The sequence below is a fragment of the Juglans regia genome, chromosome 1, assembly GCF_001411555.2.
Source record: "Juglans regia cultivar Chandler chromosome 1, Walnut 2.0, whole genome shotgun sequence".
NCBI classification, from domain to species: Eukaryota; Viridiplantae; Streptophyta; class Magnoliopsida; order Fagales; family Juglandaceae; genus Juglans; species Juglans regia.
In genome coordinates, this window is record NC_049901.1 from 29,173,518 (window position 1) to 29,193,732 (window position 20,215).

The following is a 20,215-nucleotide window of genomic DNA, read 5'->3' on the forward strand; positions in this document are numbered from 1 at the left end:
ACGTAGAATATGTGGGGCCACAACAACTGTGGAGTACGTATTAACGCACTCACAGTTGGAATAGACACCTGTCTTGTGATGCGGTAATCGGCAGGGACACACAACTCAAGGGGACCTGTGTAGCATCCATATGGTCACTTTATGATTAAGTCTATTGAAAAAGATTTCAAGTTCATGTATTTCACGTTTAAGTCATGTTTCACGTTATGTTATGTTCAAGTTTACGTTCATGTCAAGTTTCAAGTTCATGTCAATCATGGTAACCCCATGAGATAAGATTACTCAATCATGGTGACCCCATGAGACAAAAATGTGTTTCAAGTTCATGTCTATATCATGTTATGTTCAAGTTCATGTTCATGTTATGTCATGTTCACGTTATGTTTTAAGTTCACATTTATGTTATGTCATGCTCAGGTTTATGTTATGTTCAAGTTCATATTCAAATTATGTATGTTCACGTTCATGCTATGTTTCAAGTCCATGCTATGTTTCAAGTTCATGTTCATGCTATGTTGCTTATCCATGTTATGTTTTAAGTTCACGTACATACCATGTCACGTCAAGCTAAGTTTCAGTTTTAGTTCAAGTTATGTCATTTATGCCATGCTATAAGTCAAGTTATGTTATGCTTACTTGTGACTTTGATTATACATTCATGCTTTTACTGCCATGCATGCATCATTAACCTGTGTGGAAGTTTCCTGTTAACCTGCTGAGATTTGTAATCAAATCTCACTGTGGTAGTCCCAACTACCATTCCCCCCGAATGGTAGATTTTGTTATAGGATCTGAAGGACAACCAAAAATTGACTAACTGGAACGGTCGACTAAGCGACAGTGCGACTTAAATGTAGTTGCCTTAGGTTACTGCTTGTATTTTGTGGAGTTCAATCTCCAGCACTCTTTTGTTCACAACTATTTTGGACTAGTGTTGTGATCTCAGTTGTTTAGTATGTCTTTATGTATGAAGTATGTTGTAAGTATTTGAGATATTATAAGTTTGGTGCATAGTATTGCTAAAAAAAAATTATTCACTGCGAATATTGCATAATGCTAGATGCATGTTAGGAACATTGCATCTTGTATGTCATGAACGGGGGCAAGTAACCTTGTGTTGCATGTCCCGACGCTTTAGATGTCCGTCCGATCCCAAGAGGAATCTGTGGCGTCATAGTAGGGGAATGTCCTAGTGGAACTCCTCTATCCACTCTAGAGTATTTAAGAATGGAGTGGTAAACCCTGGGTCCACAAAGTACCATCGATGAGCCTCCAATATTTTCTTTTCAAAGGATACTGGAGTGAGGAAGCGCCAAGCGCTAGTGGGTGCATAAGGCATGTAACCCGACGAGGTAAGGTTGAGTTAATATGAATCTCTGTTTATGATGTATTCATCACAGTGTACGGACTGTTGATGGTGCGATAACTAGCAGGAACACGCAGTGCTAAGGGGAACCATGTTGTGTCCACCCTCTGAATACGAATATGAGCCTATGTGCTAAGAATCACTCGATGCAAATCTTGTAATATGTTCCGATAAGGCAAGTTCTGATTAAGTTCACGTGATTAAGAAAAAGTTAAGAAGTTTTTCTGAAAAGCTAAAGTCTCTATTACAAGTCTCTTGAAAATGGTCAAGTGCATAAGTCAAGTTCTGGTCAAAGGCATAAGTCAAGTACATGTCCATGCACGCATTTCATGATATACCTTTTGTATGCTTTCATTAACTGTGGTATATTGTGTGATTACTTGCTGAGATTTCTTGAAATCTCATTGTAGTAGTTTCTACCATTCCCCAACCGGATTGGTAGAAGTTGTTACAGGTATCTTGGATACCGAGGAAACATGAACCCAGATGGTTCCTTGATAGAGGACGAGTACATTGTTCAAGTTCGTCATGATTACACTGCTGATGCATTAATACATACGGCTAAGCTTCTTAGGGAGATCCTAAATAGTATTAGTGAGACCGAGATCGTTGCTACAATCTATCAACCCTCTAAGAATCTAAAGTTTTGGTGGAATATGGACTAGCTACCTACTTATCTGGAGCAAGCCCAAAAGGCCTTGGCTGACGCAAAGGCAGTGGCAAAGGAATTAGGTTTGATACCGCCTGAGCCTCAGCAATCCCATGGGGTCTTTTGGTGTCTGTCTCCCGATGGGACAATGGTTATGAAGAGTATGGGAGCTTAAGTCATTTTGTGGGAAAAAAAAAAAAGGAGGAAAGTTGTACTTATGGTTTTAGACCTCAACTTTTGTGGAACTATGTTTTGAGGAGGTCCCTTGTTTTGGGAGTTTTAAACTATTCTCTATGATTTGGGATGTATATCTTTATGATACATGTTTATGTTTTGGACAATGTTTGGGATATGATATTAGTACGGTGCCATGTGCTTTGCAATTGTTTATAGCGTTACTTAGTTTATCCGACTTTTACTATTTTTCCACCGCTACATTATTGCATACTACTAGTGTAATCAGGTGCATAGCATATTATTTGTTATGTATGAGGGGTGTGTAGTGTGACGCCCGCAAATTCCGCTTGGGATCGGACGGACATTTGAAGCGTCGAGACATGCAACACAAGGTTACCTGCCCCCGTTCATGACATATAAGATGCAATATTCCTAACATGCATCTAGCATTATGCAATATTCGCAGCGGATAATTTTTCTTTCTTCAGCAATACTATGCACCAAACTGAAATATCCCAAATACTTAAAACATTCTTCATACATAATGACATACTCAAAAACTGATATCACAACACTAGTCCGAAAAGGTTGTGATCAAAAGAGTGATGGAGATTGAACTCCACAAATACAAGTAGTAATCTGAGGTAACTACTGTACGAACACCTACATCGCATCGTCGCTTAGGTGACCGTTTCCAGTTGGTCGATTCCCGATTCTCCTTCAGATCCTGTAAAAGATCTACCATTCGGGGGAATGGTAGTTGGGACTACCACAGTGAGATTTGATTACAAATCTCAGCAAGTTAACAGGAAACTTCCACACAGGTTAATGATGCATGCATGGCAGTAAAAGCATGAATGCATAATCAAATCATAAGTAATCATAGCATAACTTGACATACAACATAACATAACTGGCATAACTTAAACTGAAACTGAAGCTTAGCATGAACGTGACTTGAAACATAACATGGATTTGAAACATAGCATGAATGTGAGCTTGGAACATAACATGGACTTGAAACATAGCATGAACGTGAACATGCATAATTTGAACTTGAACTTGAGCATGACATAACATAAATGTGAACTTGGAACATAACGTAAACGTGAACATAACATAACATGAACTTGGAACATAACGGGAACGTGAATATAACATAACATGAACTTGAAACATATTCTTGTCTCATGGGATTATCATGATTGCGTGAACGTAAACTTGAACGTAACATAACGTGAAACATGACTTGAACTTGGAATCTTATTCAATAGTCTTAATCATTAACATGACCATATGGGTGCTACACAGGTCCCCTTGAGCCGTGTGTCCCTGCCGATTACCGCATCACATCACAGGTTTCTATACCAGCTGTGAGTGCGTTAATACGTACTCCACAGTTGTTGTGGCCCCACGTATTCTACGTGTCACAATTGCTGTGTCTCACGTAGTGTATGCTCCACAGTTGTTGTGGCCCCATACTTCATGCTCCACAGTTGTTGTGGCCCCATGACTTATCTGTTTGTGCCACACTTGCTGTGGACACACGTAACATAATGTGTGGCACCATCGGCGTTAGTGCCTGGCGCGCTCCGGTGACCAGCTAATTAGGCCCCATTCGCAACCTGTTGACTGTACTTCGTCAACCCAGGGAATTTCACACCTATTTAGACACTCCAGCGTGAACAAAGGAGTTCCACTAGGATATTACCCCATCCTAGCGCTTAGGGTCGTGATTGACATGAATGACTTAACTGACATTTCGTAACGTGACGTAACACGTGACATAAAAGACAGAAATCTTGACGTAACATAACGTGACATGAACGTAGGACGACAGACATGACATACTTCGAGACATAAATGTAACAGAGAACATTTCATAACATGTCATACATGTAACATGCAACATTTCGTAACATGGCATACCATATAACAGACAACATTTCTTAACATGGCGTAACATGTGACAGTGAATATTACGTGACATGAAATACATGTAACAGATGGCATACTTAACTTAACATGACATACTTGCAATGTATAATGTATAGCAATACGTGACAGAATATCTTGTGTAACAGATGAATAATTCATGACAGAATAAATTCTGTGTAACAGATAAATATGTAATGACTTGGCATGGCACATATGATAACATGCATACATACAATTTAGTTCCCTTACTTATCACACATACACATTAAACTGATAGTAAGTTAAAAGCTAACTTACCTCGATCTTCGCGCTTCGAGACAAAACTCAAGTGCGATCACGGGAAACTGAAAGTAGTGATTTCTAAAAATTAGAACTTAATCACTAACAATTAGGAATATGGAAAAATATCAACTTAGAGTAAAATTACCATTTTACCCTCTACATGTGGGAAAATGACCATTTTACCCCTAACTTAAGGATTTTGCATCCTAACTCCAAAAATCACCAAAATTTACATACCTTATGTAAATTTTGTCCTAAGCTCAAATATCAATTCAGAAAAATTTAAAACTAAACACAACCATCAAAACTCTATATGGCCGAAACTTACAAGGCTATTTCCTTTGTTTTTTGTTGTAATTCTTTCAAATCTCAAAACTCATGATTAAACCAAAATTTTTCTTCTACTACACTCATAACATATTCTTAAGAATAATCATGTTTTGAATCATGAACAAAAGTCATCAAAATCACTAAAACCATACTTGAACTTTTTGGTTTCTCTTCTAAGTTCAAAACAGATTTTTGTTTCTAACTTGTTTTGATCAACCTCTTGATCCATGACTTATAAAGAAGTGATCTTCAAACCAAAACATCACATGGTTCAAAAAGGTGTCCTAAAACAGATCCAAGCTTCAAACTCAAGATCACATGGGTAAACATCAACCAAAACATAAATTTAGCCAAGAACATCATCACTTTGGCCTAACCGAATATCTCCTTCCATAAAATTTCATATGTTCGAAACTAACATCAAATATCTTCAAAATAACATTCTAACATGTATATAAGATGCTTAGGATCTTCCAATAAAAATATCAAAGCCATTGGAATAAGATTAAACCATAAAAGATTTAAACTTTCTCAAAACAGAAACTGTTTTTCCTCTTCCAGTTTCTAAGTTTCTAGACCTAAGAAAATATTTCACCAAAACTTTTAATCATGCAACAAATCCTCAACCAATAATCATATACACATGTTAACAGTACTCCATAAAAATTTCGGACCAAGATCTATTCATTAGCTTGGTCAAAAACTCCAAAATATAACACACTCTCCAGTTTATCGCCCAGAATGACCTTTCTGGGGTCTAAACAACTTTTTACCAATCAAATGATCTCCAAATGGAACAAATAAGATATCCACGTAAACTATACTCCAAAAGAAACAACTTCCATGAAGGAAACGTTGCGAGGAAACACTTACAAAAGCTTCGAAACAGGCATTCAAAAGAGGTACGAAAAACTGTCCGAGAGTGTCTTTTGTGTTCTATGAAGGAAAAGTGTAAAGGAGAGTTGCTTTTTCGTGGGAAGTGGACTGAAGAGCCTCTTACACAAGTTATGGGAAGTGATATGACTGAAGGAATGGTTGAGTGTTGGCCTTTTCTTCTCATAAAAATCAGACCAAGATCTTTTCTCAAGGTGGAGTGTGAGAGTGAAAGAGTGAGGTGGCCCTTTTGCTTTGTCTTTCAAGAACCTTCTAGGCTCTTCTTGTACAGATCTGGCCAGCCAAGTGGGGGTACAAAACTTAGCCATGAAGCAATCCTATGGTGACCAAATTCGTGGGCCTTAAAGGGCCTAAACCGAATGGGCCTAAAATTTGGGGTTTAAAGAGGGTTTGGGTTGCTATCAAGCCCAAATCCAATATCACTTGGCCCAATCAATTTTTCAAGGTTAACAAGGTTGGATAATGATGTTCTAACACAAATTTGAAGGATTAATAGCATGTGGAAGTGATTTAATCAAGTGATTAAACACAATGCTAGAAATCGGATTAGAAAATGTTTAGAGGCCAACTTTAGGGTTTTGGGGAAACCGTTTAGGGTTTCGATTTCAACCATGCTTTTGGGCTTTCGATTGGATTCCCACCATTTAGAATTTCACTAGGATTGAAAACCTCTTTGATCTGGCACAATTTGGTTGAGCAGATGAAACAAAGTTTTGCTTAAGCGACATGATCTCACACCTTGATTCCTTCAAATCCAACAAACGTTCCTTATGGTGCCAAGTGTCTAAAATTATTCACTAAGTGTGGCTAAGATCTTGCCAAGTGTCCAAATAAAACTTCTCTAATCCAATTTGGACATTCCACACTGTGATTTCGAAACACTGCAATTGGTGCGCTTATCGAGGTTACTATTCACTTCGAAAAAGTGAATCATAAACTTAGTACTAAAAATTCCTAAATATTCATATTAACCTTTAGTGAAAATCTTTTACCGAAATTTAACCTCGAAGTGCCCCTAAAAATAATTTCACAATTTCCAACAGACGTTTCGTCCGGAATTATGAAAATAGGATATTGTGCCATAAAATCCTAAATAATCCACTGAGTGTAATGGCGTAGACCATAATGCATTCTGACACTTCTAACCACCTCAAATAAATAAAACTCATATTTCTAGCAGCATAGTGAGTGATAACACTGACTATGTTGACAGACTAAAACCTATGCAATAGGTCGATTCGTAAAAGCTTATGGGATTTTCACGAGATTCCTAAAGTCAATAGAAATTCCGCCAATGAATTTCTAGCGGGCTGTTACATGTAGCCTTGTGTTACATGTCCCAGCATCTTAGTCACCGTCCAATCCCAAGCAGGGGTTGGGCGCGCCACACATGCCTTTTCCTTTGATCAAGGTTACAGGGGCCTTCCGTTTTCCCCCACTACCTCCTAGTGAGTAAGGCAATCCTCTCTTCCTATCCGCTTGGGTTTGTGCAATTAGTCTCCGTTGCTCTACCTCTGCTATGAAAGCTACGTTGAGCAATTCTTGAAAATTTTATATCCGTAGACAGGCTACTTGGTTTCGATATGGGGTTGCAAACCATCCTGAAACTTCCTCGCTTGCATTTTCTCCGTACTGATCAAATGAGCTGTGGATCTCCCCATCTCCATAAAATGAGCAGCATATTGATCGACCGTCATGTTTCCTTAGGTCAAGTTTGCAAAATCTAAAGCCTTTTGCTGCTTAGCCATTTCTAGAAATAAACGATTATCGAACTTCATCTTAAATCAATCCCATGTGAATGCAGTCAAATTTCCCAATTCTCGAGCTAACAATAGTCGTTTGGTATCCCACCATACGCCAGCTTCTCCTTGGAGCATATGTTCCACATACTGGACCTTTTGCTCCTCTGTGCATCCACTAATATCGAAAGTTCTTTACAAGTCCATGAGCCACTTATTGGCCCTTAGTGGTCCTTCTGTTCCCATAAAATTTGGATATCTATACACCAAAACTTTCTCGTAAGAACATCCTTGTTCTCCTCTGGGCGGTCCTTATCTAGCATTCTGCCCATGTTCCATCTAATTTCGTACCACTTCGATCATTTGGCGAATAGCTTCCGCAATCGCTTGTCCTCCTTCCAATGGAGGGTTCTCCACCTCCAGATCTCTTTGTCTCAGAGAAGTATCTCCACGCCGATTTCGTACCATTGTTCCTTCTTTTTCCTAAACTGTACAAAACTAACGAAGATCAGTCTTCTTCTAAGAGAAAGGCTAACTTCCATTACTGAGCGTTAGCGATACCACATGCACGTTTCCCTTTCTCCTTTCCTTTCCTTATGAGATTCAAGCCTATAGCTATAAGATTACAACCTATAACTACAGATTTCAAACTTAGTTAAAGGTACCATGCATTCCTAGGACAATGTGTGGATTTACCCAGAGAGGTAATTGCTCTAATACCATGCTGTGGGGTTGAGGTGATACACCGATCAGTCCCGTTGTCATAGATGGAGACTATAGGGTCAGGACATGCAACAGGGAGTTACACATCCTACGTTCATGACAGATAAGATGCAATGCACCTAAGTATACTAGCAGTATGCAATAAAATCGCAGTGGAATAATAAAAGTCAGATAATCTAGCAACGCAATAAGCAATTGCAAAGCACATGGTACTATTACTAAACAAAATACATGACATTGTCGTTTTCCCAAAACATGCATCATATATATATAGTTTTCCAAAAGCTTAAAGTATTCCTAATCTCCCAAAATAGGGACCTTTTCAAAATGAACCAAGTCTCAAAACTCAAAACAAGCATTTCCTCCTAGGGGAAATGGGGTCCCAACTTTTGCGTTCTCCCTTTTTTTTCCACTAAAAGGGCTCGAGCTTCACTCACTTTTCTAAGGTCCAATCCTTATCGGTTCCTGAGTCATTTGAATACCTCAATAAACTAGAGTATCTCAGTGATTGCCTGAACAATAAGCTCAAGGCGCTCCATGATGGAGGGCTCGAGCGAGCTCGTGACCATCTTAGGTACGATTCTCTCCGGAAGAGGTGATGTCCTGTTTAGCTTGGTCATTAGGGTCCCCATCTAAGCCTGTAACAACTTCTACCATTCCGAGAAGAGAATGGTAGTGAAAACTAGCACAATGACATTTTGAGAAATCTCAACAAGTAAACATGCAACATAAAATGGTTAACACAAGCATACAAGAAGTATATCATGAAATGTGTGCATGAACATGTACTTGACATATGACTTGGCCAGAACCTGACTTATGCATTTAACCATTTTCAAAAGACTTCTAAGAGAGACATTGGCATTTTCAGAAAAATATCCTTGACTTTCTTTTCACGTTGATCTTAATCAAAACTTGCCTTATCAGAACATATGACAAGATTTTCATCAAATGATCTGTATCATATCACGAGATTTTCATCAAGTGATCCATAACATATGAACTCTTGTTCTTGTTCAGAGGGTGGGAACATCACGGTTTCCCTTTGCACCGTGTGTTCCTGCTAGTTACCACAACATCAACGGTCCGTACACCATGATGACTACATCATAAACAAAGTCATTTCATATTAACTCGATAGTACTTCGTCAAGTTACATGTCTTATGCACCCACTAGCATTAGGCGCTTCCTCACTCATAAATTCTTTAAAAATAATCCATTCGAGGCTCGTTGACAGTTTTTTGTTGACCCAGGGGTTACCTGTAAAGCCCAAGCCCATGGCCCAAGCTAGATGCATTTTCAGCCATAAAGACTCCAGAAACGGCATTGTGTGGTAAGTTCTTTTTTTCCCCTTTCGGTTTCTTCTCCCTTCCCTCACCCCCGATTCTTTCTCCCCACGCCCAGTTCTTTTTTCCCACGACTTCCTCTTCTAGATTTCTATCTCTATTACATCTTAGCAGCTAAAATTTGTAATTCTTCTCACATTCAAGTCCTTGTCAAGTTGATGCCCCCTCACGTTCTTTCTTACTCGCTTGCAAATTTCAATGAGTTTCGGGTGCTGCAATTTTTGGGTGAAGTTCAAATTGAGTCACTGACAAGATCTTAGGTTAATATGAATATTTAGAATTTTTCAATACTAAGTTTATTATGCATTTTTTTCAGAGTGAATAGTAATCTCGATAAGTGCACCCATTACTGTATTTTCAAAATCACAATGTGGAATGTCCAATTTAGGTTAGAGAGGTTTGGACACTTGGCAAGAACTTACCCACACATAGTGAATGGTATTAGACACTTGGCACAAAGAGCAACCATTAGTTAGATTTGTGAAGGAAATCAGGGTGTGAGATCATGCCATCTAAGGAAAGTTGTGTTTCATATGTTCAACCAAATTGTACTAAACCAAAGAGAGTTTCAATCCTAGTGAAACTCTAAATGGTTGGAATCCAATTGTAACCCCAAAAACTTGATTGAAAACCGAAACCCTAAACGGTTTCCCCAAACACTAAAGTTGGCCTCCAAACCCTTTCTAATCCGATTTCTAGCATTATGTTTAATCACTTCATTAAATCACTTCTACATGCTATTAATTAATTAAATTCTTGTTATGACATCATTATCCAACCTTTTAAACCTTAAAATTTTGATTGGGCCACGAAAATTTGGTTTTGGGCTTGATAGCATCTCAAACCCTAACCAAACCCCCTTTAAACCCCAAAATGAAGCTCACTTGGTTGGGACCCACCAAGGCCCACAAAATTGGCCAGCTTGGCAAAGCTTCTTGAAGAAGTTTCCTCCCCCACATGGCAGACCATCCACTGCCACTAGCTGCACCCAATAGTGCCTTGATGTGAAGGAGAAATCCACTCTATCAACCTCCATCTCTCACAGCTGCTGCAGGCAGTCCCGGCCTCTCATTATTCTCCACTTTATGTCACATAGCCACTCCAATCAAGGGTCTTTCAAGCCCACAACTTCCTCCTCTAGGAGTCTAAAGTCGTGCAAGGCACATTTCATTCCATTTGATCACTTCTTCACCCGTTCTTAGAGAGAAAATCCAAAAGAGCTCTCTCAGGCAAATTTCTGGGTCTTTTTGCATAGCCATTTTTATTTTCACACGATGATTCCTTCACATAAGTTGTTCGTCTTTGAGTTTAGTTTCTGTGGCTATCTTATTAGTCTCATTCCATGCTCATATGATTGGTAAAAAGTATTTTTAACCATGGAAAGGTCATTCTAGGCATGAAACTGGAGAGTATGTTATGTTTTGGAATTTTTGACCAAGCTAATGGACATATCTTGGTCCGAACATTTTATGGAGTGTTGTTAGCTTGTGTTTGTGAATATTTTTGACGATAGATTTATTTAGATTTAGAAACTTGAAATCTGGAAGTGGAAAAACAGTTTTTGTTTTGTGAAAGTTTGAATATTTCGTAGTTTAATCTTATTCCAAAGGCTTTGATACTTTTATATGATGATCCTAAGCCTCTTATATACATGTTAGGATGTTATTTCGAAGATATTTAGTATTAGTTTTAAAGATATGATTTTCTATGCAAGAGGATTTCGATTAGGCCTAAGATTTGATGTTTTTGAGTTAGATTCATGTTTTATTGAATTTTAGTCATGTGATTTTAAGTTTGATAGTTGGATCTTCTTTAGGACACATTTTTAAACCAAGTGATATTTTAGTTTGAAGATCACATGTCTTTAAGCTGTGGATCAAGAGATTGATCAAAGTTAGTTGAGAGAAAGTTTTTGTTTTAGACTAAGTTTAAAACCAAGAACTCCAAGTGTTGTTTTGTGATTTTTTATGACTTTTGTTTGCTGATTTAAAGCATGGTTGATCTTAGGATGATGTTATGAATATGTTAGAAGTAAGAGTTGATTTTTTAGAATTCTTGGAGATGTTTTTATTAAGGTCAAAACTTGTGTTTTAAGGGTTAACTTTTGTTAAAAAGTTTGGGTCATTTTACAAAAAGTTTGGTGTTGATGATTAGCTTTTTATTAATGGATTTTTTAAGTGTGTTTATAAACTTAGGATAGGAAGATATTTGTTACAAGATTTTGGTTTAATCATGAGTCTTGAATTTTGAAAGAATTGAACCAAAATCAAGAGAAATGGCCTATGTAGGTTTCGGCCATAGTGAGTTTTTCATAGTTGTGAATGGTTTTAAATTTTTCTAAGTTGATATTTGAGTTTAGGATGAAATTTACATGAGGAATGTAAATTTTGGTAATTTTTGGAGTTAGGATGTGAAATCCTTAAGCTAGGAGTAAAATGGTTATTTTCTCACATGTAAAGGGTAAAATCGTAATTTTACTCTAAGTTGCCTCTTTTCACATTTCTAATTTGTTAGTAATTAATTTTTAATTTTTAGAATACCCTCTTATATTTTCTCGCGTTTCGTGCTTATTCTTGTAGAATGCGACTATCGAGGTAAGTTAGCTCTTAACTTACTATTAGGTTACTGTGTATGTGTGATGGATAAGGGAACTACAATTTATGTTCGTATGTTGTTTTATATGCCATGCCATGCTATGTTATCTCATGTTTATCTTTTACATGATTTATTCAATCATGAAATACTTATCTGTTACATAATATATTATGTCTCATGTTACTATCTGTTGCAAGTATATCACATTATGTATGTCATTTATTACATGTATGTCATGTCATGTAATAATCACTGTCACATGTTATTCCATGTTACAAAATGTTGTCTGTTACATGCCTATCATGTTATGAAATGTTGTCTATTTCATTTATGTCTTGACATATGTCATGTTTGTCGTCTTACGTTCATGTCATATTATACTACGTCAGAACTTCTGTCTTTTAGTATTTATGTCATCCCATCTCGAATACAGTTTGTGTATCTCAAGAACAATTTGGTTAAGTTATTAATGTCAATCACGATCCTGAGTGCTAGGATAGGGTAATTGTAACAGCCTGCTAGAAATTCATTGGTGGAATTTCTATTGACTTTAGGAATCTCGCGAAAAACCAATAAGTTTTTACGAATCGACCAATCGCTTAGGTTTTAGTCTGTCATCATAATCAGTGTTATCACTCATTATGGTGCTAGATTTATGAGTTTAATTATTTGAGATAGTTAGAAGTGTCAGAATGCGTTATGGTCTGCGCCATTAGACTCAGTGGATTATTTAGGATTTTATGGCGCAATAGCTATTTTCATAATTTCGGATGAAATGTTTGTTGGAAATTGTGAAATTATTTTTAGCGGCACTTTAGGGTTAAATTTTAGTAAACGATTTTCTCTATAAGTTAATATGAATATTTAGAATTTTTCAGTACTAAGTTTATTATGTATTTTTTTGGAGTGAATGGTAACCTCGATAAGTGCACCCAGTGCAGTGGTTTTAAAATCACAGTGTGAAATGTCCAAATTAGGTTGGAGGAGTTTTATTTAAACATTTGGCAAGATCTTAGCCACACATAGTGAATAGTATTAGACACTTGACACCATGAGGAACCATTAGATGGATTTGTAAAGGAAGTCAAGGTGTGAGATCATGTCACTTAAGCAAAACTCTGTTTCATCTGATCAACTAAATTGTGCCAGACCAAAGAGGGTTTCAACCCTAACAAAACCCTAAATGGTTTGAATCTAATTGAAAACCCCAAAAGCTTGGTTGAAACCAAAACCCTAAACATTTTTCCCAAACCCCAAATTTGGCCTCCAAACCATTTTAATCCGATTTATAGCATTGTGTTTAATCACTTGATTAAATCACTTCCACATGTTATTAATTAATCAAATCCTTGATATGAGATCATTATCCAATCTTTTAAACTTGGAAATTTGTTTGGGCCAAGAAAAATTTGTTTTGGGCTTGATAGCACCTCAAACCCTAACCAAACCACCTTTCAACCCCAAATTGAGGCCCACTTGGTTGGGGCCCACCAAGGCCCACGAAATTGGCCACCTCGGCAAAATTTCTTGAAGAAGTTTCCTCCCCCACATGGCAGACCATCCACTGCCATTGGCTGCAACCCATTAGTGCCTTGATGTGAAGAGAAGTCCACTCCATCAACCTCCATCTCTCACAGCTGCTGCAGGCAGTCCATGCCTCTCACTATTCTCCACTTTATGTCACATAGCCAACTCCAATCAAGGGTCATTCAAGCCCATAACTTCCCCCTCCAGAAGTCTAAAGTCGTGCAAGACACACTTCTCTCCATTTTATCACATCTTTCACCCGTTCTTAGAGAGAAACCCAAAACAGCTCTCTCGGACAGATTTCTGGGTCTTTTGTGTAGACATTTTTTATCCTTTGTAGGTATTATCTCACGATGACTCCTTCAAGAAAGTTGTTCTTATTTTATTCTAGTTTCCATGGATATATTTTTAGTCTCATTTCATACTCATTTGATTGGTCAAAAGTATTTTTAACCATGGAAAGGTCATTCTGGGCGTGAAACTGGAGAGTACGATATGTTTTGGAATTTTTGACCAAGCTAATGGACATATCTTGGTCCGAAAATTTTATGGAATGTTTTTAGCATGTGTTTGTAAATTTTCATTGAGGTTTTGTTGCATGAATAAAGCTTTTGATGATAGATTTGCTTAGATTTAGAAACTTGAAAACTGGAAGTGGAAAAACAGTTTTTGTTTTGTGAAGGTTTGAATATTTCGTGGTTTAATCTTATTCTAAAGGCTTTGATATTTTTATATGATGATCCTAAGCCTCTTATATACATGTTAAGATGTTATTTCAAAGATATTTAGTATTAGTTTTAAAGATATGATTTTCTATGCAAGAGGATTTCAGTTTTTGCCTAAGATATGATGTTTTTGGGTTAGATCCATGTTTATTGAGTTTAAGCCATGTGATTTTAAGTTTGATGGCTGGATCTTCTGTAGGACATATTTTTAAACCATGAGATGTTTTAGTTTGAAGATCACATGTGTACAAGCCATGGATCAAGAGATTGATCAAAGTTAGTGAAGAGAAAAGTTTCTGTTTTGGACTAAGTTCAAAACCAAAAACTCCAAGTGTTGTTTTGTGATTTTGGGTGGCTTTTGTTTGATGATTTAAAGCATAGTTGATATTAGGATGATGTTACGAATATGTTAGAAGTAAGATTTGATTTTTTTGAATTCTAGGAGATGTTTTTATTAAGGTCAAAACTTGTGATTTAAGGGTTTACCTTTTTTTTTTAAGTTTGGGTCTGTTTTACTAACAAGACCCAAACTTTTGGTGTTGAGAAATGTAAATTTTGGTAATTTTTGGAGTTAGGATGTAAAATCTTTAAGTTAGGGGTAAAATGGTCATTTTCTCACATGTAGAGAGTAAAATGGTAATTTTACTCTAAGTTGTCCCTCTTCACTTTTCTAATTATTAGTATTTAATTTTTAAATTTTAGAATACCCTCTTACAGTTCCTCGTGTTTTGCACTTTACACTCATAGGACGCGACGATCGATGTAAGTTAGCTCTTAACTTACTATCACTTTACTGTGTATGTGTGATGAGTAAGGGAACTACAATTTATGTTTGTATGTTGTTAGTATCATATGTGCCATTCCAAGTCATTACGTATTTATCTGTTACACAAAATTTATTCTGTCATGAATTATTCATCTGTTACACAAGATATTCTGTCACGTATTGCTATACATTGCAAGTATATCATGTTAAGTTAAGTATGCCATCTGTTACATGTATTTCATGTCACGTAATATTCATTGTCACATGTTACGCCATGTTAAGAAATGTTGTCTGTTATATGGTATGCCATGTTACGAAATGTTGCATGTTACATGTATGCCATGTTATGAAATATTCTCTGTTACATTTATGTCTCGAAGTATGTCAAGTCTGTCGTCTTACGTTCATGTCACATTATGCTACGTCAAGACTTCTGTCTTTTATGTCACATTACGAAATGTCATGTATGTCAGTTAAGTCATTCATGTCAATCACAACCCTAAGCGCTAGGATAGGGTAATATCCTAGTGGAACTCCTTTGTTCACACTAGAGTATCTAAATAGGTGTGAAATTCTCTGGGTTGACGAAGTATAGTCAACAGGTTGCGAATTGGGGCCTAATTAGCTGGTCACCGGAGCGTGCCAGGCACTAACGCAGATGGAGTCAAACTTTATTTTACGTGTGTCCACAACAAGTGTGGCACAAACAAATAAGTCATGGGGCCACAACAACTGTAGAGCATGAAGTATGGGGCCACAACAACTATGGAGCATACACTACGTGAGACACTGCAATTGTGGCATGTAGAATACGTGGGACCACAACAACTGTAGAGTACGTATTAACGCAGTCACAGCTGGTATAGACACCTGTGATGTGATGCGGTAATCGGTAGGGACACACGGCTCAAGGGGACCCATGTAGCACCCATATGGTCACTTTATTAATTAAGTCCATTGAATAAGATTCCAAGTTTATGTATTTCACGTTCAAGTCATGTTTCACGTTATGTTATGTTCAAGTTTACATTCACGCAACCATGGTAATCCAATGAGATAAGACTACTCTATCATGGTGACCTTTTAAGACAAGAATATATTTCAAGTTTATGTTATGTTATGTTCACATTCACATTATGTTCCAAGTTCGCATTTATGTTATGTCATGCTCAGGTTCATGTTATGTTAAGTTCATATTCAAATTATGCATGTTCAGGTTCATGCTATGTTTCAAGTCCATGTTATGTTTCAAGGTCACGCTCATGCTATGTTTCAAGTCTATGTTATGTTTCAAGTTCAAGTTCATGCTAAGTTTTAGTTTCAGTTTAAGTTATGCTAGTTATATTATGTTGTATGTCAAATGCTATGATTACTTATGATTTGATTATGTATTCATACTTTTACTGCCATGCATGCATCATTAACCTGTGTGAAGTTTTTTTGTTAACTTACTGAAATTTGTAATCAAATCTTACTGTGGTAGTCCCAACTACCATTCCTCCCGAATGGTAGATCTTGTTACAGGATCTGAAGGAGAAACGGGAATTGACCAACTGGAAACGATCGACTAAGCGATGGTGCGACGTAGATGGTAGTACAGTAGTTACCTCATTACTACTTGTATTTGTGGAGTTCAAACTCCAACACTCTTTTGATCACAACCATATGGACTATTGTTGTGATCTCAGTTGTTTAGCATGTCATTAAGTATGAAGTATATTTTAAGTATTTGGGATATTTCAATTTGGTACATAGTATTGCTAAAGAAAAAAAAATTATCCGCTGCGAATATTGCATAATGCTAGATACATGTTAGGAATATTACATCTTATATGTTATGAACGGGAGCAGGTAACCTTGTGTTGCATATCTCGATGCTTCAAATGTCCGTCCGATCCCAAGCAGAATTTGGGGACGTCACAGTAATATCTTAGTGGAACTCCTTTATTCACGCTGGAGTGTCTAAATAGGTGTGAAATTCCCTAGGTTGACAAAATACAGTCAAAAGGTTGCGAATAAGGCCTAACTAGCTGGTCACCAGAGCATGCCAGACACTAATGCCGATAGAGCCACTTTATTTTACGTGTGTCCACAGCAAGTGTGATACAAACAAATCATGGGGCCACAACAACTATGGAGTATGAAGTATGGGGCTACAACAATTGTGGAGCATATACTACATGAGACACAGCAATTGTGATACGTAGAATACGTGGGGCCACAAAAATTGTGGAGTATGTATTAACGCACTCACAGCTGGTATAGACACTTGTGTTGTGATGCGGTAATCGGCAAGGACACACGGCTCAAGGGGGACCCGTGTAGCACCCGTATGGTCACTTTATTAATTACCTCTACTGAATAAGATTCCAAGTTCATGTATTTCACGTTCAAGTCAAGTTTACGTTCATGTCAAGTTTCAAGTTTATGTCACGTCAATCTAAGTTTCAGTTTTAGTTCAAGTTATGTCAGCTCATGCTATGTTATGTCAAGTCACGTTGTGCTTATTATTTCATACCATGTTATGTCAAGTCATGTTATGCTTATTATTTCATGCCATGTTATGTCAAGTTATGTTATGTTTACTATTGACTTTGATTGTGCATTCATGCATTTATTGTCATGCATGCATCATTAACCTGTGTGAAGTTTTTTATTAACTTGCTGAGATTTGTAATCAAATCTCACTGTGGTAGTCCCAACTACCATTCCCCCCGAATGGTAGATCTTGTTACAGGATCAGAAGGAGAACCAGGAGTTGACCAACTAGAAACGGTCGACTAAGCAACAAGGCGACGTAGATGTAGTTACCTTAGATTACTACATGTATTTTGTGGAGTTCAATCTCCAGCACTCTTTTGTTCACAACCATTTTGGATTAGTGTTGTGATCTCAGTTGTTTAGTATGTCTTTATGTATGAAGTATGTTTTAAGTACGTGGGATATTATAAGTTAGGTGCATAGTATTGCTCAAAAAAACATTATCCACTACGAATATTGCATAATGCTAGATGCATGTTAGAAACATTGCATCATATATGTCATGAACGGGGGCAGGTGACCTTGTATTGCATGTCCCGACGTTTCAGATATTCGTCTAATCCCAAGCGGAATCTGTGGGCGTCACAGGGTGGTATCAGAGCAATACGTCTCTGGGTTGTAAATCCACATGTCCTTAGTAAATGCACCAAATATTAGGCTTGAAATTGTTGAAGTATGGGAGATAATACGTGTTCTAATACGTGTACTCGTGTATTTCAGGAAGTGACACATGACTCACGGTAGGATACCTTGGAACCCAGTGAGAGGCATCAATCAAGAGAATCTGAATCCCCCAATGGATGGAGGATTAGCTGAAGTTGTACATCTACTGCTGAGGTGCTCAGACAACAGCAACAGCAGCAAGCGCACGTACCTAGACCCGAAGTCAGGGGTTGTCCATATGAGAAGTTCTTGATCCACCATTATCCAAACTTTTCTAGTAGTGAAGAGCCATTGAAAGCTGAGAAATGGATTATTGATCTCGAAAGGACATACGAGATCTGTGGTTGTACTGAGGACCAGAAGGTTCTATACGCTGGATACCTATTCCAAGGAGAAACTGGAATGTGGTGGGATACACAAAGGCAGCTCCTAGTTAGGGAACTAGGAAGTCTCGCTGCACTATCATGGGAGAGATTTAAGGAATAGTTCGACAATAGATTCTTCCCGGATTCTGCCAAACAGCTGAAGGTGCAGGAGTTCACGAGTTTAACTCAAGGCAGTCTGACCGTAGAACAGTATGCTGCTAAGTTCACGGCATTAGGAAGGTTTGGGTCACACTTGATTTCTACTCAAAGAATGCAGGCGCAGAAGTTTCAAGCAGAACTTCAGCCAAGGGTCCGTAGTCAAGTAGCTTGCCTAAGAATAGAGAATTACCAAGAGTTGGTATATGTGGCTGTGATAGCAGAGGCTGAGCAGAGAGGTCTGGCAATCCAAATCAATTCCGCATGAAAGAGGACCATGCCATTTGCTGCAAGCGGTAGTGCCGAGAAGAATAGGTCTTTTTCCAACCCAGAGAAAGGCAAGGGAATAGTGACAGGAGGACATATGCCATCTGCTTATCCGTTATGCCCTAAGTGTGGAAAGCGTCATCCTGGAGAATGTCGTAGTGGTTATGGAGTTTGTTATCGATGCGGGAAACCAGGACATTTGTTCAGAGATTGTCCCAACACTACACAAGGTAGTGGAGCTGGTGATCACAAGCCAAGGCCCCACATCCCAGCATGCATGTATGCTGTAACCCCAAGTGATATCGATGCTGACTTATCTTGAGGAAGCTGGCATCATCACTGGCATTTTTTCCTTAAAGTATTTATGCTTTTATTATCAACTTGAGTGTTGGAAATATGGTTATTAATAGAATCGAGTTATATTTTATTAGGAAACGTCAATGTGTTAAGGTTCACAGTTTGTGTGCTATTTGATTCGGGCACGTTGCAGTCCTTTGTGTCTGCAGCGTTTGCACGAATTTGTAGTTTGCAAACTGAGCTATTACCTAGATGGGTTGTAGTGTTAATTCCTAATGGGAATACGGTAGCTTGTGCCCATTTAGCTAAGGATTGTCCTGTAGAGCTAGAAGGAAGGACGCTGAAGGCTGACCTACTAGTTTTCGGTCAGATGGAGTTTGACCTAATCTTGGGTATGGATTGGCTATTCAAGCACTATGCTAAGATAGACTGTCGGAAGCGAGAAGTGGTGTTTGAATCCCCAAGTGAAGACATAATTAGGTACGTGGGAGCATCAGTTAAGGCCCCCCCGCCAGTGATTTCGGCTTTACAATCCAGAAAGTGTATTGAGGTTGGAGCCTCAGCTTTTCGGTTGATGATTGTGGAGAAGACAGTTGGGAGTGAAGAAATCCGTGGGATACTCGTAGTTGAAGACTTTCTTGAAGTTTTTGTCAACGAGCTACCTGGTATACCACCGGATAGAGAAACTGAGTTCAAGATAGAGTTGGAACCAGCAACAACTCCGACTCACAAGGCCCCGTATCGTATGGCCCCTGCCTAATTGAAGGAGCTCAAGGTGCAGTTGGAAGAAGTTTTAGAGAAGGGTTTTATCCGCCCCAGTTCCTCACCATGGGGAGCACCTGTGCTATTCGTGAAGAAGAAAGATGGA